We start from the raw sequence: 22,413 nt of genomic DNA, 5'->3' as shown, positions 1-22,413 counted from the left end.
AGTACATCAAGCTTTTTTTAAAAAAAAATTGACCAGCGAGTGACTTATCAAGTGAAAATTTTAAAATGAAACTTCATTTTCATTTCCATTTTTTTTTGCGAAAAATGAAACTTCATCTTCACATTGTCTGTGACTGTCTCCCTGATATTTCGCGCTGCCCGGAGCTGGTGGAGTGAGAGTGGGCTTTGTCCGTACCATGGTGGCCGGCAGGCCTTTATAAGGCCCATTCGGCAAAGCCCAGCAGATTGGCAGCCCGGCCCCTTTACCCCGCACCGCTCCACGGCTTCTCCGCGTTTTTTTTATTTTTTTATTTTTTAAAATTGTTTTTTACATAAATATATTTTTGGTTTTAAAATTTACAGATTTATACTCCTACCGCCCGACTGCGGGGCGGCCGGCCCCCTGCCGTCCTCCTACCGGCCGGTAGGGACCTTAATATAAATAAATTTTTTTAATAGCATTTTGGCCCCTGGGTAGCCTGCAGCCCGGTACCCGCCGCCCGGTGGCGGGACGGTAGGCCAACCCGCCGCCCGGCAGGGGGCGGCAGGCCCCTCCTCTATATAAAAGGCACCACCACGACATTTCGGTAAATATATAGTACATATCTTAATTTCAATTAATTTTGATATGAAGTCTAATTTCTTTTGCATTTACATATAGGATCACAACACTTATATAATGCGGGACCTTCTTCGTATTATCCTATGGCGACAGCAGAAGGAACGCAAGATAAATACCTAATCTGTAATCCGAATTTATCATGTTCTTCTTATTTTTATGAATATTTTAAATAATTTGAACGGTTTACAGGATCGCACCACCAACTTCCTGATATGGGTCCTTCTTCGTATCCACCACCAACAGTATGATGAATATGTACCCAAATAGATGACTTATAAGACGATGATCAAGATATCTTAATTGCTACTGCATAGGGGCCACACAAGATACCTTGGAGGCGAACTTCGAAGACTGGAGTCGGTTATTTTCTACACCTAACCAGCAGGCCGATCCTACCTTCCAGACACCTGTGGCCACCGGACGTTCAGGTAGAGACGTAGGGTCTCCAGACCGACACACATACCCTACAGACCACGTCCACGCACAGCGTAAAAGAGGTCGACATGGCCGGGGTGGTTAGGAGGTGCTTCTAGTTGTTTCTGTATTTTTGTTATGAACATGTCGTCATGTTATACTTATTTCGTTCTCATGCATCACCTATTTCATTCTCAGTTGCGTATATGTATGAATTGATAAGTTATACTTTTCATATTCATCTACTTTACTAATATTTTTTATTTCTATCCAAAATATTTAAAACCACATCTAATGCCGCACTGCCGGACTGACGATTAAGGTTTAAACTGCCGGGCGGCAGGCTTCTCTCAGGGGCCAAAATGCGATTAAAAATAAATTTTATTTATATTAAGGTCCCTACCGCCCGGCAGGAGGGCAGCAGTTGGCCGGCCGCCCCGTAGCCGGACGGGGCGGTAGGGGTATAAATTTGTAAATTATGAAACCGAAAATATATTTCTATAAAAAACGAATTTGAAAAATATATAAAAAAACGCCGGCTTCTCCCCTCCCGTCCCGCGGTTTCTTTTTCACTTGCCCCCAATCCGACCACGGCGACGCCGCTAGGGCTCGGAGATTCTGGCGCCTATCGAGGGTTCGGGAGCGCCGCGGTCCGGGGCTACTAGACGGCGCCGTCGCGGGCCCGTGGCGGCGCGCGGAGGCCGCTGTGGTAGGACCTGTCCGCAGCCGCAGGCCGCGCAGCCATGAGGGACGACGGTAGCCCGGCCGCCAGCGCCGCAGGTGAGCTCTGTTGGAAATTTTGTGATCTCAGGATAACAACCTAGATCTGCATGTCAAATAATTTCCACAAATTAGAGATAACATACCAAATAAGTCATGTACCGTGATTGGCAGGTACACCTAACGTTTCCATCTATAAGTCGGCCCCGGTCCCACAGTGCTGTATATAAATATGAGGTAGAGGGGAACCCTCTCTAACCCTAATCAGCTAATCTCGCGATTAGCAAAACACCAATCAATTAGGGCACTGGAAGGACTGGAAGCGCGACTTCCTCATCTACTTCGTAGCAGGCACCGGCGGGAGTTGCTGGTCATCATCGACATCAAGATCTTCATCAACAAGAGATCCAAATCTCTCTAATTGGTGAAGATTAAACTCTACTTCATCTACATCAGCCCTACTACTACATCTACAGAGGCGTTCATGGATTCAAAGGTTCTGGTCAGTATTAATCTAATTAATTCCGCATTAAGTAATTAGTGATCATGATTAGACTAAGCTAAGATCATGTTCATGGATAATTAAATCTAACAATCGGTATCAAGAGCCTACTTAGTTCTATCGTGATCCTAATATCCAGAGCCATCAAGTTTTAAGCCTCTGTTAATAGCAGACTAGATCTGTTATGCATAATTACTTTATATGCAAATCAGTATGATGCAATTAGTAGATTGGATCTACTAAGCCTCTGCAGTGTGAAAATGTGCAAATTATGTAAGTAATCATCTTGATTGAACTAAGATTAGTCCCTGCAGTAAGGTTTTAATGGGCGAATTAGATTAAGATGCATGTTTACGAAGTCATTAGTCTAAATTATGTTCAGATTAGACACTGATTAATGCAAATCTTAATCTGATTAGACTAAGTACCTCGGTTTAGATCTAAACAATTATGTTAATGCTAAGTTATGACTAGACCGAGGCATGATTAAGTTAATTTCATGATTAAGTTAAGTAATTAGGGTTCTAGGGTTTCGGCTACTAAGTTTTCCCTAAAATTAGCCCACTGTTAATGTTTATTCCGCAAAATTGAAGTCAAATCCATAAGATTAGTTGCATCAGTCAGCAATTAGAAGAAGGGGAAATAAAATTTCAGATCGCATCAAGAAATCCCAAAATCCCTCATGAATCCTAACCCTGAAAATTAAAAAAAAAATCTTACCTTGGCTGCTGGGACTGTGTGTGGCATGATGTCACCGCCACACATGCTCACCAGCACCCACGGATGAGAGCAGCACCGCCAGATACGCGCATGAGCCAATCGCGTCAGCCATGCGCATGAGGAGCGCATGTGCCCGGCCATCTGCACCGCTAGGAGCCCTCGACGGCTGTGCGCGCGATCAGTACGCACGCACTCGCCGACGAAGGGCCCAATACGGCGCATGACCAGGACATGCAGCCAGCCTGGACATGCAGCCAGCGGCCTGCAGGCCCGTGCTCTCGCGGCACGCGGCCCTCGTGGCACGCGGCCAGCGGTGGCCTGGCTGCAGCGCCCAGCGCACCCTGGGACCCGTGCGGCCTACGCACGCGTCCGCGAGGCCCCGTGTGGCGGCGCTCAGCGGCATGAGGAGAGTCGCGCCACACCCACGCGCATCAGGCGCTCGGCGGCGCTACCGAGCGTGGCCGGCGGACGGCGCTTGGGCCCCGGGCTGCGCATGACGGAAGGCGCACGGCACGCGGCTGCGGCCGACGTCCACGCGCAGCACGCGGCGCTCATGGCTCGGCGCAGACGCACCGACCAGCGCGCGGGCATCAGGCAGCCGGCGAGCCGTGCCAGTTGCGGCGGCTGCTCAGAGAGTGAGGAGGAAAAGGAGTGAGGCTGGATTAGAGTTCTCAGACACCAGCTCAACCTTTTATATGGCACCAGATTAGTTCCTGGCCGCCGGATCTTGATGAACGGTCCAAATCGTTCCGCGTTAGGGTTTCCGCGGGTTGGGCCGAATTGGGCCAATGCGCGCAAATGGGCCGCGCGCAAGGGGAGCGTTTCACGGGCTGAATTGAGTTTTTGTTCTGTTTAATTAGTTTTGAGCCCAATTTATGTTTTAAAGCCTTTGTATTTACTATTTTAATGATTTAAGTTTTATTTCCTCACTATTTAAGATTAAAGGCTTTAATTAATTACTATTGCACTTATAATCATCAGCCTTATATTTATCTAATGCCCATAAGTATTTATTTCATATTTGAGATGTCTATTGTTTATAATTTCGCAAATAAGTTTATTGCTTGATTTTATCTATGATAAATATTTCTCAAAGTATGAATAGTGATATTTTCCATAGTTTTGATATTATAAGATTAATTTAAAGAGTAACTATGGGAAATTATCACTGATAATGAGAATTATCATTAATAATGAGTTTATTTTGGGCTATTGATGAGTCTTGTTTTTCAGCACAATTAATTCATAATGTTAGATGTGCTTGTTAAATGAAAAAGAATCTAAAGATTAATGAGCCTTATCTTATGTAAGTGCAATAAAGTTTAAATTTTCAGTGCAATTAAGTTTAATAAGGTTTTATGCACTGATTATATAATGCAAGTTTAAGATTTTATAAGGCTTATATCTACAGTGAAATTTAATCTCTTTATGATTCATGTGTCATTTTCACTGTTTAAATTTAAGTTTAAAATTCCAGAATAAGTGTATTTGCCTTAATGTTTCCATTATGCTTTTATTGATGAATATTGCATTAGTTCGCATTGTTTAAGCTGAAAAATTATATATTTTCCACCATATACAATTAAGATGCTCTCTAATCAAATGGAACCATCGAGAAGTTTGATTAGAGTACACTTGTAATTAATTCTGACCATCGTTGTTTTAATTATGAGTTAATGATAAGTTTCGTTTGTTTTCCCCATCGGTGATGCAAATTGAAACTTATGGCATGATTTTAATCAGACCATCGTAGGGTTAATCTTGTGCCTTTATGTGCATCTTATTGTATAAGATTATTGAGACTTCAATTTTATGATTTTTCAGTGGATTATAAGGACTTACTAAGTACCATTGAGCCCTTTAATGGCACCAACTTTCCTAAGTGGAATAATGAGGTGTGTGCAGTTCTCAGAGTTCTGGACTTTGATTACGCACTTTATGAGGATAAAACTGTTAATCCTTCTATAAGTACTGAGAATCATATTGAGCAATTAAGGGAGTACAACTCCAAGTTGGAGAAATGGCAAAAATCCAACGAATTTGCAAAATTAGTTATAAAACATTCGATCTCAGATGCCATAAGGGGAGCATTTCCTTATATGAAGGGTGATAGGGAACTAAGTGTGAAGGAGTTTATGAACTCTATTGAGGAAAGTTCTAAAGTTAATTATTCCAATTTCCTCATAAATAAGCTGTCTACCTCACGTTATGATTGGCACAATGGACTAAGTATACACATTAAGAGCATGTACAATATGGCTGCTGAGTTGAAAGCACTTGGCAGGTTCATCTCTGATGATCTGCTAGTGTCATATCTTATGGCTTCTCTACTAGAGAATTATAATAAGCGTGCTCAAAATGTGGATACTCCAGTAAGATATAAGTTATGTGAGTCACTTCATCAAGTGCAAAGCAAGGATAATAAAGTTGTCTCATAAGCTCTTTTAAGTTAAAGTTTCCCCTAAATTTTGGTGGATTGATTGAGATGCATTCCCAATAGGTCATTAAGTCTGACCCATAAGATCAGGGGAGTTCAAGGGGAGCAAAGTTTAATGATGATGATGATGATGATGAAGATGTTAAATGCTTCGCATTAGTTTTATATATTTAGCCATATTTGTTTTCAGTAATAAGTGATTCTGAACAATTGTTAAGTTTTGAGATAATAAGTATATCATCATTGTTGATTTTGCTATCTTGTCAAGGAATTATTTTATTTATTTCTTGCATATTGTGTAATGCTTCAATAAGTTGTTGATGAGACCTTGTCGAAATTGTGATATTATTAGTTAAATCACATTTCGAAGGGGAGAATTGGAATGTCTCATCAAGTATAAGAGATACTCCAGTTGTAATGTCTCATAAGAATGAGAGATACTCCAGTCATTAGATGTAAGACTATAAAGAGTTATCACCATATTTTATTTGCCCATAAAGATTGATATTCAAAAGGCTGAATTAGAAAATCGGCTCATATAAAGGGTGAATATGATGGAGAACGCTAAAAAAAAAACCATTGTGACAGGAGAATTACTCCATAAAGCCAATTGTCTCAAATAAAGTTAAGTGTGACTTTATTCATTATTCTGGCCATCGCTGATTAATGGATACATGTTCACAAAGTTTTGTTGCTCTAGTTCATTTTAGCCATCGCTATTTGACTAGTTCAATGAAGCTCGAGATTTTTGAAGTATGGCTTATATTTATCATTTCTGGCCATCGCTGTTTGGTAAATATTTGACCATAAACTTTGCTACTCTTGTTCATTTCTAGCCATCGCTGGTGTGAGCTTGATTAGTAAAGGAAGTTGATCAATGGTATACTAAAGATAAAGAACTTATGTCATGATGAGCTACCATTCATGGATATCCTAATAAGTCTGAGGGATACCATTTCTACCACTATAATTGTCTCAACTATTGTGTTTCTAAAGGAATGCAAAGATCAGTTGTTTCAACTGTTGTGTTCTTAAAAGAATGCAGAGATTAGTGGGAGTCAGTGGGAGCTCACAAAGGAGGAAGAGATGATTTGGAGAGATGTGGGCTTAGTTACCCCGCATCGATGATTCAAGTAGCAGAATCTCATAATATTTAACTCATGCCATTAGTTAAGTAAACCTCCATCTTAAGCTACCATATATTTTGTTGAGGATTCTCATAAGTTGATTAATCCCAACATGAATATGTGATATATAATAATGGTTGATGTTGGCATAAAAGAATGACTTCATTCGTTTTGAAGGTCACTATAAAGGAGCCATAAATTGAGTCTATGAGCTTTAGTATAAATTTGTGATGGAATCAAATTAGTATCTTGCCATGATCATGATTCCGAAAGAAAATTAAAAATACTGAGCTTATAGCTTACCATGATTAAATGTTCATGGATAAAGGTATGTACTGAGATTAAGGTGGAAAAGTTACTATCCTAATACTTAAGTGGATGATGCTCTACTAAGTAAAGTGGCGATTAGAATATGCTACTAATATTGTGAGATTTCCTATCATCATTAAATTAAATTTAAAGTAATCTTGGTGAAAGCCTCTTATGTTTTGGGCATCAATGTACACTAAGATTGGATCAAGCAAGTGTTAGGATCATCACTTGAGATGTAAGTTGTCTAAAGTGATACAATAAGAATAAATATTAAGATATGCTGTTCTATTAGCAAATTATGTCTAATACCCTAAGAATAAAGTTGAGATAAAGTTAAGGAAGACGTTCCTTATGCTTCAATCTTTTGAAGCTTATGCATGAGTCTCTAAGTGATTGACTTTGCATTTGTAAGCCGGAAATCCTTATGTGTTTAATATTATCCAAAAGAGGTCCATTGGATAATGTACAAGACACCATAGCATGCTTGTTTATTATAAATTATTTATCTAAGAGTTCTGTAAGAGTGTATGGATGTAAAAGTGCACATTAGATTATGTCCTTCATTCTTGCAAAAAAGAGCAATAATATTGAGAGCTCTAAGCAAACTTGGCATAATGAAAAGTTGAGATTGCATAAGGCATGTTTTAAGTTATCAAGCTTTAGAATTATATTCCGGTGTTAAGTTTATGGACAGCAAATTGATACTGCTATGATTGCGGTATTCATTCGAGTAACAACATAATTATTGATGATGTCTAGACTACTGATGATTAAATATTATGTTGTGAAAGAAAGGTCCCAGAATCAACTTATTAAAGTTAAAGAAATAAGTTGAGTTTATGCTAGCAAATATTATTCAAGACTTGTCACTCATCCCATTTAATTTTTCGCGAAATTAAGTATGGGATTTGTGAACAGTCTTGGACCTGATTCTGGATACATGATCATTCCCAAATAAGTAATAAGCGTTCTATCGAGGTATTACAGTGAACTGTGGGTAATGGAGTCCCGGTAGTGAATTAAATACTACTGACGACGCATTGGTCCGGTCTTGCTGTTGTACTGAGTGTGAACATAAGTTTAAAGCGAACCTAAGTTGTTAACCGTTCGATCAAGTGGGAGAATGTTGGAAATTTTGTGATCTCAGGATAACAACCTAGATCTGCATGGCAAATAATTTCCACAAATTAGAGATAACATAACAAATAAGTCATGTACCGTGATTGGCAGGTACACCTAACGTTTCCATCTATAAGTCGGCCCCGGTCCCACAGTGCTGTATATAAATATGAGGTAGAGGGGAACCCTCTCTAACCCTAATCAGCTAATCTCGCGATTAGCAAAACACCAATCAATTAGGGCACTGGAAGGACTGGAAGCGCGACTTCCTCATCTACTTCGTAGCAGGCACCGGCGGGAGTTGCTGGTCATCATCGACATCAAGATCTTCATCAACAAGAGATCCAAATCTCTCTAATTGGTGAAGATTAAACTCTACTTCATCTACATCAGCCCTACTACTACATCTACAGAGGCGTTCATGGATTCAAAGGTTCTGGTCAGTATTAATCTAATTAATTCCGCATTAAGTAATTAGTGATCATGATTAGACTAAGCTAAGATCCTGTTCATAGATAATTAAATCTAACAAGCTCGACCCCTCGCTCGCCTCCTCCCGGCGCGGGCTCTCGCGTTGCTCGGCCTCCTGTGCTGCCTCGTGTCGGCGATCGTCCGTACCTGGGGACTGGGGTCCTGAATTGCCGCCGCGGTGATGGCGGTTCTTCTGGACTCTCCCAGTGCGATTCTGATTCCGTTAGGGGTTTGTGCTTTCGGTAGGCGCGTGTTTTACCCTTCTCCGTGCCGTCAGTTCAGTGTCTAGTTGCGTTCTGAATCGAACGGGTTCGAACCGTGATATTCGTGGATGGCATTTTCAAAATTTGAACTCGCATGAGCTGCTGTCTGCTGGGAATGCAGTAATGCACCACGTATTCGATAGGTGCCAACTTGTCATGATTCATCGTTTTTCTGCTGTTTCGATGCCTTGATACCTGCAGGAGGTTGCTCTGAAACTGAATCGATTGCAAGCTGTATGCAGTTGATGAAATGCTGGTTGAGACTAGTACCGACGTACCATACTAGGTTGATTAACTCCATTGCAGTCCTTGCAGATGACGGTGACGAAGAGGATTACGAGGAGCCCGGTGGCGGGAATGGCTTCGTGGGGTTTATGTTCGGCAATGTAGATGGTTTTGGTGACTTAGATGCTGACTATTTTGATGAGGTATAAAGTCTTCTCTTTTTGATTTCTGATTTTTTTTGATAGGGTAAGTTTTAGAACTTTTTAGGTCCCTTTATTTCATCTTGCTGCATCTATCCTATCTGAAGATGCATGCAGCTAGTTCTTTTGAGTATGTCCATTTGCCGAATGCCTCTAATCCATGCGTGTATTGTGGTGTTGAACCTAGTTGGTTATATCAAATATTTAATATCTTCATTCTGATTTCCTTATGCTTCGAACTGCAGCTAATTCTCAGTCCATATATTGCAATTTTCCTGTGATCTGGATAAGCCATGAACCTGCAGTAGGTCTTTAGAAAATGTGACCAGAATGAAGATAGTTATGCTTATGCAGCCTAGGGATATGCCTTCTGATGCATTCTGGTCTATTGAATCCTTCTGCAAGAAAACTAGACACTATGTAGTGATGATTATACCAGACTTTTGCATTTTCTTAATTCTATTTATAACATTAGGATGTGAAGGGGCACCTTTTTGCATTGGCAGACGACCTGGGGCAATCCCTCAAAGACATTGATGTATGTTATCTCATATATCTCATGGAATAGTTAATTTGGCACTATATTATTGTCAAACATGCTAACAGTATGTTTGCTAATATAGTTGATATGGTCTTCTCCAGCACCGACCGATCCTTCTGAGCAAGGTTAGTGACAGCTTAACTTTTCCATAAAAGCTAAAATGGTGATTCTCATGGGTCGGGTTATTCACTGGTTCACTGCCATTATCTCTTGCCATTTTTGGCAGCCTTGTCCAGTACTTCCATGGCAAATTATACGCTCTAGTCGATTCCTGATCTTTTTTCTGTTGCACAGACTATGATGATAAGGCAGAAGATGCTGTTAACTTTGAAGATATCGATGAAGAATATGACGGACCTGAAGTTGAAGCAACTACAGAGGAAGACAATGTGCTCTCCAGAAAAGATTACTTCTCCTCAAATGCTGTTTATGCTTCGGCCAATAGCACAGTATCAGCATTTGATGAAGAGAATTATGATGACAATGGCGGAATGACCAATGATATTGAGCTCCATGTTAAAAGTGTTGTGCAAAATTGCTCTTCAGATGGTATTGATCCAAATTCCGAATTATTTTTGTGTTTTTTTTCTATATTAGCAATAGTTCCTTTTCTTGCAACCTTTTTGCTTCCCATATTAGATATTACCCCTAGTTTTGTTTCTTCCATCGATCAATTGAAATATTCTAAGGCTTGACATGTAAGCTTGCCAATGTATTTTACTCCTGGGTATGCATGTGCTGCCTTTTCCCTTGGGTAATGACCTGGTCAAGTTCATAGACGTTAATGAATCCTAAAGTGAAGTTTGTCCATCCTTTTTATCCGTTTTTGTTTAAGTTGAAAGCTTGGCCTTGGTGTAAAGTGTAAACACCACTTTTAAAGACCGGAAACTAATTAGAATACCGTGAAACCTTTTGCTAAAGCATTACAACCACAACGGCTAGTTTTGATAGTTAAGAACGTGTTTCAAATTAAATAGAGCTACCTAACTGTTGTATAGGCGAGGCGAGAGAGGGAGGGAAGCTCCCAAGTCTCTACTAGAGGAGAAGTTGATTGAGGCGAGTGCCAATATCGGGTGCTCAGTGGCGCTGAGTGTTGCGTAATATCGAATGGATCTGATCGTGCGCGACCCCCTTAAAGGAAGTCCGCCTCCTCCTGACGGTGTACATGCGCAGGGGATTGTGGAAGTCGTCGTATTCCCCCCGAATCGCGGGGGTGCAGTGGTCGAGCACTGTGGGGAGTACACTGTGGGGTATGCGTCGGGCGTGGCAATCGTCCTGGGTATCGTCCTTGGTCTTGCGGAGATCGCGCCGGCATCATGCCAGCCCCAGAAGGCGGCGTGGTCGTCGTTGTAGGGTGTACCGTCTTCCAGATGTGGCGTGGCGGCGTTCCGTGGGCCCTGCAGGCTAGGGTCTTGCATATATATGTGCGCCAGCGGTAGTGGGGCACGTGGCGGTCCCGGACCCCCCTGGGCGGAGTGCTAGCGCGTGCACTAAGGGGGTCCGGGAGTCCCGTGAAGGTCCCGGACCCCTCGAGGGGGGAGGTCCGGGCCTCCGTCTGCTAATGCCGAGCATCCCTCCTTGGGGGACACGTGGCGACGCCGGATCCCTTCCCGAGTAGGGGACAGGTCCGGGGCCGTAAGTGTGGTGAGGCGGAGTTCGGACAGCAGGAGTTGGCAGAATAGTAACGGGAGCTGTGCCGAGCACGTCCCGTACCGTGTCGCAGGTTCCCACAATGTTGCCACAGCGTCCGGGATGGCGGAGCAGTGACCGGAGTTGGCGGACGGGACTCCGGTCACAGCCACTGTGGGGAATGGCGGCCTAACGCCATCTGTCCTGGGCGCTGTGGAGGAGTGGTTGGCATTTAGTGCCTCCGTACGACGGGCGGGTGAGCGGAAGGGCCGTTTGTCCTTTTCGTTGAGGGGTGGCCTCGAGCGAAACGGAGACGATTCGCCCTGCTCGAGGGTAAGTTCGCTACCCTCGAGCGAGGCTGAGGCGATTCGTCTCCCAGAGGGTAGGCTCGCTACCCTCGAGCGAGGCGGAGACGTGGGGCACGGTCGAGGACTTCGATGGGAGCCCTCGAGCGAGACGGAGATCGCCCCGCGGGTCCGAGGGGGGTGCGGATGGGCCGCGTGCTGGGCTTCTTTGAGTCCTTTCTTTTCTTCCAGATTGGAAGGAGGCCGTAGGCCTTCGTGGGCCCAGTTGCCTAATGTGTGTTTGTGTTTATAGGGTGATTTTAGTACCCCCGATTAGGGTGACCCTAATCGTGGTCCCCGACACACTACTCCACCTCCTCCACCTCCTCCACTCCTTCTCCTGACCCCGAGCTGGAGTCTCTATTTCCGACTGACCCGGTGGTTCAGCCATCGTTACCTGTTAGTCCTTTCCCTGTAGGTTTTCCCGGTGCACCGGCACCGCTTCCGGTGATCCCTGCTGCGCCGAGCGCGGCCCCGGTACCCGCGGGCGCGCCACGCGCGGCCCCCGGACCTCCGGTCGTGCCGCACGCGGACCCGGTGCCTCCCGCTGCGCCACGCGCGGCCCTGGTGCCTTCCCCTGCCGCTGCGCGGTACGCTCAGCCGGTACATGTGTACTGGCGTCATTCGGTGCCGACACCGGCGCCACGGCGGTATGCTCAGCTGGTGCAGGTGTACCGCCGTCGGTCAGCGCCGACACCGGCGCCGCCTCCTGCTCCGGAGGCTCCTGCGACGCCTACACCGGAGCCGTCGCCGCCGCTGCCTCCTCCGACTCCCTCTCGAGCCGAGCCGGAGGTGTACCACCCGCTAGTCATCCATCGGGATCCTCGGCATATCCATCCCATGGTGACTCGACGGATGGCGTCTCAAGCCGCGACTCTCTCCGCCACCGAGGGGGAGCCGCAGGTCTCTCCGGTACCCTCCTCTGTCCGCGACGCTTTGGCGGATCCTCACTGGCGTCGCGTGATAGAAGAGGAGTACACGGCTCTTCTTGCCAACCAGACGTGGGACCTCGTACCGCGTCCGTCTGGTTGCAATGTGGTGACTGGCAAGTGGATCTGGACGCATAATCGTCGGGCTGAAGGCACACTGGAGCGATACAAGGCTCCCTGGGTTCTCCGGGGGTTCACTCAGCGACCTGGTGTGGACTATGATGAGACCTTCAGTCTAGCCGTGAAGCCCGCTATGGTGCGCACGGTCCTCTCGATTGCGCTCTTGGCCTGTGCACTAGCTGGACGTGAAGAATGCATTTCTTCACGGCACTCTGTCAGAGACTGTCTACTGCTCTCAGCCAACGGGATTTGTGGACTCGAGTCGTCCGGATATGGTCTGCCGGCTCAACAAGTCTCTCTATGGTCTGAAGCAGACTCCTCGGGCTTGGTACTCTCGGTTCGCCACGTTCTTGCTGACATTGGGGTTCACCGAGGCCAAGTCTGACACGTCTATCTTCATGTATCACCGTGGAGATAAGACTGCCTATCTGCTGCTCTATGTCGATGACATTGTGCTCACAGCCTCCAGTCAGCGGTTGCTTCAGAGTGTCATCTCCTCTCTGCAGCAGGAATTTGCTATGAAGGATTTTGGTCAGCTCTACCACTTCTTGGGCGTCACTATTGAGCCTCGCCCGTCTGGTCTTCTCCTTCACCAGCGGCAGTACGCACTCGATATTCTGGACCGGGCTGGGATGACTGATTGGAAGTCCTGCTCCACTCCTGTCGACACTCAGGCGAAGCTGTCTGCTGATCTGGGTGATCCGGTGGCTGATCCTACTGCCTACCGGAGTCTGGCCGACGCTTTGCAGTACCTCACCTTCACCAGGCCGGACCTCACCTACGCTGTCCAGCAGGTCTGTCTCCATATGCATGATCCCCGAGAGTCACACCTCGCTGCGCTGAAGCGTCTCCTCCGCTACGTCCGTGGCACAGTGGATCTCGGCCTGGTGCTTCACCGCTCGTCCTCTGCTGAGCTGGTGGTCTACACCGACGCTGACTGGGCTGGCTGCTCGGACACTCGTCGCTCCACTTCCGGCTACACCGTCTTCCTGGGCGGCAACCTGGTCTCCTGGTCGTTCAAGCGGCAGCCGGTTGTCTCCCGCTCCAGTGCTGAGGCGGAGTACCGGACTGTCGCTAACGGCATGGCGGAGGCGTCCTGGCTACGACAGCTCTTGGCGGAGCTCCACAGCCCGCTCGCCAAGAGCACGCTCGTCTACTGCGACAACGTCAGCGCCGTGTATCTCTCCACCAACCCCGTCCAGCATCAGCGGACGAAGCATGTGGAGATTGACCTGCACTTCGTGCGCGACAGAGTCGCCATCGGCGATGTTCGGGTACTCCATGTCCCGACTACCTCCCAGTTTGCTGACATCTTCACCAAGGGACTGCCATCCTCGACCTTCTCGGAGTTTCGCTCCAGCCTCAACGTAGCCGGTGGCTAGTTGTGGCTGCCGGGGGGGTATTAGCCCTTTGTACTCTCTTTGTACTCTCTTCTTGTGCAGTCTTGAACACCGCTGCGCCGGTTGTTCAGACTGCGCGGGGGTGTTGATTTTCTTGTTATCCATTTTTGAACACCACTGTGCCAGTAGTTCAGACTGCGGGGGGGGGGGGGGGGGGTGTGTTGTTGTATATTGAGCACATGTATATAGAGACCCATGTATAGGAATTATATATACCCACCCTTCTAGGGTTGGAGGAATACATCCATTATTCCCTCCTACACTTATTTCAAACTCTACAATGATGGAATATAGAACAAAATCTGTGTTCTGTCAAGTTGCAGCATGATTTAAGACATAACCCTCTATTATTATGCTATTCATAGAGTAAAAAAGTACATAGGGGAGTCATGGAGCATAATCATGGAAGTATCATGGTTCATTGGTGATTTTCTTTTCTTTTCAATATGACATCAGACCATTTTGTAGAGATTTCGTCAGAATCACGGAGGAGCATATGAAATGTGACTAGTACAAATTATTTAATTTACAGGTTGTAAATATTGAACATGTGGCTATGCCAAATATGCTGTCACGATGTATGTTACTATAGAGAGTACTATACATTAGTGGTCCCTAAACTTGCCCAGAGGTGTCATCTAGGTCCCCAAACAATTATATATAGGTCCCCAAACTTGCTAAGCAGTTTACTCAAGGTCCCAATCATCTAATTAATGATGATCTACTTCCTTGGCATCCACGTAACTAATTTTAAGTCATTTATATTACTGTTTTGGCTACACATGATACACATTGAAGAAAATTATACAAACTTGTATGTCATTCCTTAGCATTATCCTTTTTAACCAATTCTTTCTCTCTAGATGCTATGGTTGGAAGTGAGTATGATAGGCAGGAGATGGAAAGAGAGGGCCACACGAGCATGCGACAAGCAAAGTCACGTTAATTAAAGATATTTGGACCTCAAGTAGTACAATCAACAAGTTTAGGGATCTAGATCTGTAAATTAATAGTTTGGGACCTAATCTTGGACGACACCGCAAATCAGGGGCGGAGCCAGCGGGAAGGCTCCAGCCCCCCTACCCCCTTGAAGCCCATGGAAGCCACCCTTAAGAAGTTCTGGGCACAATGAAGAGGAGGAAGAAGAAGAGAAAGAGAGGAGGAAGATGGGAAAAATAACCCCCCCCCTCCTCCTAGCTCTGGCTCCACCCCTGCCCCAAATAAGTTTGACTGAACTTTACTCCAGTATAGACTTTGTTCAGCTTTGCCTAATCTTAGACGACATACCGTGAGTCTGTGACGTACTAAAGTTGTAGCCAAAAAGATGGCTTCTTTAGTCTTCTTTAACAGGTCCTATCTCTTGCACATCAAAGCTTAATTTTGAGGAGGGTGGCTTATCGGATTATAACTTTATATTAAAAAAACAGTATACTAGATCACAGAAACAAATTCCTAGACTGGTTCTGTGAACCAACTTATTTACCACTCATAGAAACAAATTTCTAGACTGGTTGAGTGAACTAAATTATTTAGCCAAAAACATGAAAACCATAGAAACTGCTTATATGTAATTAGCTTACACGATTCATAACAAAACCCTAATTTACACTTTCCAATTTTCTATGAGTTCAATCAGAACACAACTGTTGCAAAGTTTCTCGAATTTATAAATAAACAGAAACCGTCCTTAACAATCTGAAGCTGGAAAAATATTTGCAAGGACGGCCTACTCTCTATTCTCCCTCGTCACCCTAGAGTACTGGATCATACAGCAGTATCTACTCCAGTCCCACTGTTCCGTACATTTGTTATGAACTACTATAATACCCTTTTATGCATTTGGAGTAGCATTGAATCTTTATCCTAATGAGGATGTGAGTTCGGTTGTTTGGGAGCATTTCATAGCTCCTCAAGGCTACAGATCACTCCTGTTCAGTGAAGTGCCCCATAGCATATAAAACGACAGTATAGTGGTAACAAGATGTCAAGAAGTACACCGGTTTCACTAAGTACTCTGTCGTTTGATTGTTCATTACTGCTTAAATGCATCTCATTCATAGCAAATTATTTGGGTTTATGACCCAAAAAAATTGGAAGGCCAAGGGCATGAATAGGTCATGTAGCACTTACAAAATCTCAAGTGCCGTAAGCAATGTAAAATTCGTAGATATCGCACCACGCAAGTTGCTGTTCGAGAGATCTCTGCGTTGCAATTTCCAATCCAACATTGAGTTAGAGGAACGAACATTTACTGAAGTACCGAACTACTAGTAAAGTATGAAGATGCAAGACCTTCACAACATATGCTTACAGATACTCACAGTGATGTTATCCTCGTGGTGTTACCACTTGTATTGCTGCATTTCACACCGTCCCAAGCATATATGGTTGGGAAACATGGGTCACCCATCCAGTTTTTCTTCACGCCATACTCGAATTTGATGGCCATGATTGCGTCAACTAGCACAGAAAAAGTACTGTCAGAATGTATGTTTGAGAACTGAACTGCAAACATCCGGCTGCCTATGTGCAAGAGAGGAAAAAAGTTTATGTTCAAAGCATAATGTTTGGCAAAATAACATTTCAACCTCGTCTGTTTCTTCAATTCAGCAAGCAGTCCATAATAAGCTGACAAGGGATCAGTGAACTGATGGATATAGGTGCGATAGCATAAGCCCGCGTTGTAAAACTTGAACCAACTCTTTTCTATCTAATACAAAGATACACAGCTCTCTATCGTATTCTCGAGGGGGGAAAAGGATAACATAAGCGTCATTTCATCGAGCACCTTGAGCACAACCAGCCAGGTCAGGTGGGCGCCTGCTGCAGGGCCGCTTGGGACGCAGTCCCTTGCCGCGGCCATGTGCAGATTCCTGCACCTCGCTGCTGCCACCGTGCAACGCTCCTCTGGCCACCTATTTCCAAGCGATCGGGACGGCAACTGCCGGCGCGGTAGCCCGCTCAACCACCGCCCCCTCCGTCACAGATATCGCCTCGCGTGTAGCCGTGTACCATCAGCTCAGGAGCAATGCAAGCTCCTGGCAGCGGGCTCCGACGCGAGAAGGCAGCGACGACGGCACGCGCACGAGGATGCAGCTGTGGTGGAGGGAGGAGGAAGGAGGCGGCGGAGGGAGAGGGGTGGAGATTTTTATTTTGGATTTTTTTTTCTTGACGAAAATAGAAGAGAAAAGGAAGTAGGGGCGTCAAATAGAGACCTGGAGTTGGAGGTCGAATTTGGGTGCTCTCGATGCCTAAAGAGTATACGATAATTCTAATTTGGGAGCTGTTGCTAGAGATGCCCTTACACCCGTAATGTGCATTGCCGAGCAAACGAATTGTCCATAAAAATAGCTAAATCAGCCCAAATATAAATAGGCTAAAGAAACAAATTAGCCCACTATATCATAGAAATGGTCCAGGTCACCTAGTGGTGTTTGAAGACAGAGCTCCCTCTCGGATTTCATCAGTGTCACCCAGGTGGCACTTAAGCCACCTGCCACCCACCCCTGCTCCCTCTCTCTTTCACCTTCTTCCACCTCTAGCCGTTGCCGCCACCACTCCAACCACCCCCGCAGCCTCTAGAAGGAGGGAGGTGGAAGAGACGGGCGACAACGGCTCTTCTAGCAGAGCCGGGCGGGATGGCAGCATTGGGTGGGGGGGGGTGAGCTCCAGGCGGAGGGAGGGCTGAAGCGGCAGCGGGCAGGTAGGCAAAGTAAAGTGAATTTAAAATAACCTTATTATGTTATGACTTCGTGCTTATCACCTTTTTTGTTATATATAGCTTGGGATTCTGACCAACAAAATGTGCCCTAAGTATGGGGAGAATCAAGAAAACTTTGAAATGGATACAAATTCAATCAAGTCACCTCTAGATGAAATGAGCCACATGAAAATGCCAAGTAAGAAGTTGATAACAATGGTCTCGTCTGAAGTTCCTGAAACTGAAGGGCTAGAAGATATTGAAAATACAAAATCTGTCCCAGTGAACTTCAATCACCATGGGCACCATGGAGGGCGACAAGGGCTCATCCGGCGGAGCCGGGCGGGGTGGCAGCATCGGGGAGGGGGGAGTTCCAGGCAGAGGGAGGGCTACGGCGACCGGCGACGGAGACGGGGACGCCCGGCCGGCGGGAGGAGGTGAGGAGGGATTAGGGTTTCAGGTTAGGAGGCAATTAGCCCGAGAGCTCTCTCCATATAGCGTATCGCGAGATCCCCCACCACAAAAAATCCCGCATGAGCCCACACCTTACCCCATCTTCTTCCTCCCCCGAACTGGCTCCCCCGCATAGCTTCCTGCGCATCGCACTCTCTCGCTCCTGCTGCCCCCACCTCTCTCACCCCCACCGCCACCATCCGACTAGCTCCAGCGCCATCGCAGCCACCGGAGCCACCGCCCCCAACCCCAGCCACCCCGGCTGCTAGCTCGCGCCATCCACAGTACATGCCCACGCCGTCGCCCGATCCCGCCCCACCCCCTGCCCCCGCTCTCACCGCCCACCTCGCCGGCATTGCCACGGATGCTGGCGAGTGTCGCCCTGTCCACCCCTCCCCCTTCCCTTCCTCTTCCCTCCCCTCCCCCACCCAATCCTCATCCACAGATGCCCCCACCGCCGGCCCAGCGGCCTCCCCGGCCACCCTTCTATACCCGCAGGTCATGGAACCCCCACCCACAACCCACAAACCCCAAATCCCTAACCCCGCTAGCCTCGACCACCGCCCGCGGTCGGCGGTGACCCGCTGCCGACTGTTCCACCCACCTCCCGCCCTCGTCGAACCCCAGTCCCGCCGCCGCAGATGGTGATTTGAGTTTGTTACTTTCTTCATGGATTTCTTACTTCTCTTGATTTTTCCTTTTCTAGATTATCCCTCATTCCGACTGTTACTTCATCTTCCAAATCGGGAGGACTCTCGATTTAAGCTACATAGAGAGCCCTCCCGTCACAGGAAATAGGTTCAGGTTATTGAGCCACAGGGAAAGGGGAAGGGGTAGGTGTTGGACTATTTGTTGGGCTGGACTGGGTGGCAGGTGGCTTAATTTCCACTTAAGTGGCACCGACAAGCTCTGGCCCCCTCTACCCAAGCAAAGCCCCCGCCGAGGCTTCAGCTTGTGTTTTTTTTTAAAAAAAGTCTATTTACCTTATTTAACTATGTCTGAAGTCTAACTTTCATTCCTGCATTCCAAAACCAAGTAACTCATCACCTTCCTCAACTTTTAAAATTGTTCATTTTACCTCTTTATCCAGGTTAGAAGCAGTTTTCCAACGTGGTTTTGTCTTTTTAGTTCAAAAAAAATCTTGTAAACACATGATAAGGATTTAAAACCACAAAAAATATATATCTAGGTTTCTAACAATTTTGAGAAAATTCCCAGAGATAGATTAGGACATGAAAAAGCCAAATAATATATTTTATATCTTGTGAAAATATATCTATAATCTTATAAAATTAAATTTAGCTCAACTATTTTTGGCATCAATACTCAATATTGTGTCGATGACTTGCTGGCATTGGAGGGGGAACAAATAAATCATGTTATGTTACATGAAACAAAAGGACGACACATTTTATGTGTGTGATGCACAGCACATGAAGCTTGGAGGGGGGAAACAAATCATGTTACGTTATAAAAATCAGAATTCTCATATCAAAACATCACCACATCTAATTCATTAAGAAAAACTAAATTCCGTATACGAATTAGAAGGGGTGCTTTAATTTAAACCCCAATGATATCTAGGCCGAGGCCAACCCTGAGCCCAGCGCAAACAACCCTGTACCGTCCATTGAATTCTGTGAGTAGTTTGGACAGGGTGACGTCTTTCAAATTAAAAATTATGCCCAAATCGTTGTTAACATGTGGTGGCACAAGTGTTGAAGTAGACATCCCGCTAACTTTCAGTTAGTCCATTTCTATTTTCCATTGCATGTTGGTAATATTAATGTGCACCACATGTGTAGTACTCCCTCCGTATTTCGCTGTTGGCTTTTGTCAAATTTTGATCACTCGTCTTATTCAAAAAATTTGTGCAAATATAAAAAAACACAAATCATGCTTAAAGTATCTTAGATGATGAAACAAACAATACAAAGATAAATGAAATTACCCAAAAAAAAATTGAATAAGATGAAGAGTCAAACTCATGATCAAAAGTCAATGATGATAAATATTTAAACACACAGAGAGGAAGTAGTATGTCTCTACCCGCCGCGCTTGAACTAAAATTTATGTGCCATAATAAAACTCCAGCTATCTAAACACTTTAGAGGTGTGTGAAATTAAAAACAGGGCGAAGACTCACGAGGGCAGCTCCAAAATTTATCTATCAACGCTAGGTGTTTGTAGTGGTCATTCTCAGGGCACGCAGTAATTAGAGGGTGCCTATGCACTCACAAAATTTTGCAAAAACAGTAATTAGATCTAAATTTTCACCATATATGCACCCTCACAGTTCGACTCTATGCACCCACAAGCCTAGTGCATTCCCTTCAATTTGCTCTAGGTTCACCCTCATTCCTCGATCAACAAGTTTACAGAGCTCTGTGTGTGTGTGAGAGAGAGAGAGGGGGGGGCAAGAAGAAAGGTACTCACTGTCATCCGCGAATGTGGTCTGGCTGTTGTTGGGGATGACGCTGTAGATCTCGAGGGCGTTGATCATGGGCGGCAGCACGGACTTGTTGGTGGCGACGAGAGTGACGTTGTAGGCGCCGTCGGCGGCCCAGTTCCCCCTCTTGGTGTAGATGCACGAAGCAACCCAGGCCTGCGGGCTCCCCGAGGGCCCTCGGTTGTTGTTCAGATACACGTCGAACTCCCGGAGCTGCGCGCTCTGGAAGTCGGCGAAGTGCAGGAACACCATGAAGGACAAGGACGCCCGGTTCGCCGTCCATGTCGCCGCCGTGAGCACCGTGTCGTTCCCGGCCGCCGCGACCGCCGTCTGGAGAACCGGCAGGGGCTCCGCCGCGGCGGGGTCCGGCCGGACGGCCAGCGCCGTGGACAGGTTCGCCCACGGCGGGCTGGCCTCGCCCTCGCGCATCGCGTACCAGAAGCGGTCGTACTCGTCAGCCGGGTACCTCGTGAACGCGGTGCCCGCCCCCATGTTGACGCGCGGTTGTACAAGGCCATGGACAGGCCGGGCGCGACGGGCGGGTAGAGCGCGGCGGCGAGCGGCCGGAGCTCGACGGCGGACGCGAACGGCGTGCCGTGGCCGGTGTTGACGAGGCACAGCGGCGTCCACGCCGCCCAAGCCACGAACACCGCCTCATACACCCTGTTGTCGCCGACCGTTGCGGTGTCCCAGTAGTCGGCGCTGAGGTGCAACTCGAACGTCGCCGCCGGCGACGAGGAGCTGCTTCCCCGGCCGTCGTAGTTGCCGTAGTAGGCCTCCATCCGGGCGAGGTACTTGGACCCAGCCGCCGTGGGGAGCGAGTAGCAGTTGCGCACGCCCAGCGGGAAGCTCCGCAGCGTGAGGTAGATCCGCTGCAGCGCTGGCTGGAGCTGCTGGTACTCGCGGGCCACCGCGTGGTTCTCGCCGGCGTGCGGGCCGTCGGGGACGTAGTCGATGCCGGTGAACGCGTCCCTGTAGCCGCCCGAGCTGGCGTCCAGGCCGCAGTCGATGCTCAGGGAGCCTGGCGGCAGCTGGGCGGCGGCCACAAGAAGCGCCGGGGTCGATCGGGGGGCCAACTGCACGAACACTATCGCCGCCGTCGCAGCAAAGTAGTAAACCAAGAACGACGCCGCCGCCGCCGCCATTGATGATTGCTGGCGGCCAGGCCGCCGAGAGATTGATCGATTGGCGGTCTGGTCGATCGAGATGCCTCCATGTGTGTGTGTGTGTCTATGTATGGTAGTAAGAGTTTATTCCTTTCGATCGGTCGTCAAGTGAAGTCTCTATGCATGGTCTGCGCGACATGTGCTCGATGGCTGCAACCGTGGAACAGATCAATTCAACTCGACCCAGCAGATCAACGAACCAATGCAAATAAAAACACGTGTGGGTTTATATTAGGACAGTCTCAATAGAAATTTTATGGAGGATTTTATAACATTAAATACCATCAATTTTGCTAACATGACAAAAAGATAGAAGGATGAAGTCTCATGGGATGCGAAGAAAGTTTTATCACCATAAAACTCATCTGGCACAGTTACCTAGTTCTCAGTTGTAACGAACATGGCACCATTTATGCCATTTCGAGTGATTTTGGTGATCGAATGACAACACAACACTTGGACTAATATGATTGTTTAGATGATCATTCTCAGGCTTTTAGGTTCAAGTGATGACAAAGAGAAAGAGAAGATAGGCATAGCAAGGCCCGAAG

The 22,413-nt window shown here is 46.6% G+C and overlaps 1 pseudogene; it reads right to left on the bottom strand.

Annotated features, from left to right (window-relative positions):
• Positions 1-15,300: 15,300 nt before the first annotated feature.
• LOC120701580 lies at positions 15,301-21,843 on the bottom strand (annotated as a pseudogene).
• Between the last annotated feature and the right edge of the window lie 570 nt (positions 21,844-22,413).

The sequence above is a fragment of the Panicum virgatum genome, chromosome 3K (assembly GCF_016808335.1).
Source record: "Panicum virgatum strain AP13 chromosome 3K, P.virgatum_v5, whole genome shotgun sequence".
NCBI lineage: Eukaryota > Viridiplantae > Streptophyta > Magnoliopsida > Poales > Poaceae > Panicum > Panicum virgatum.
This window is presented reverse-complemented; position numbering and strand designations above follow the sequence as displayed.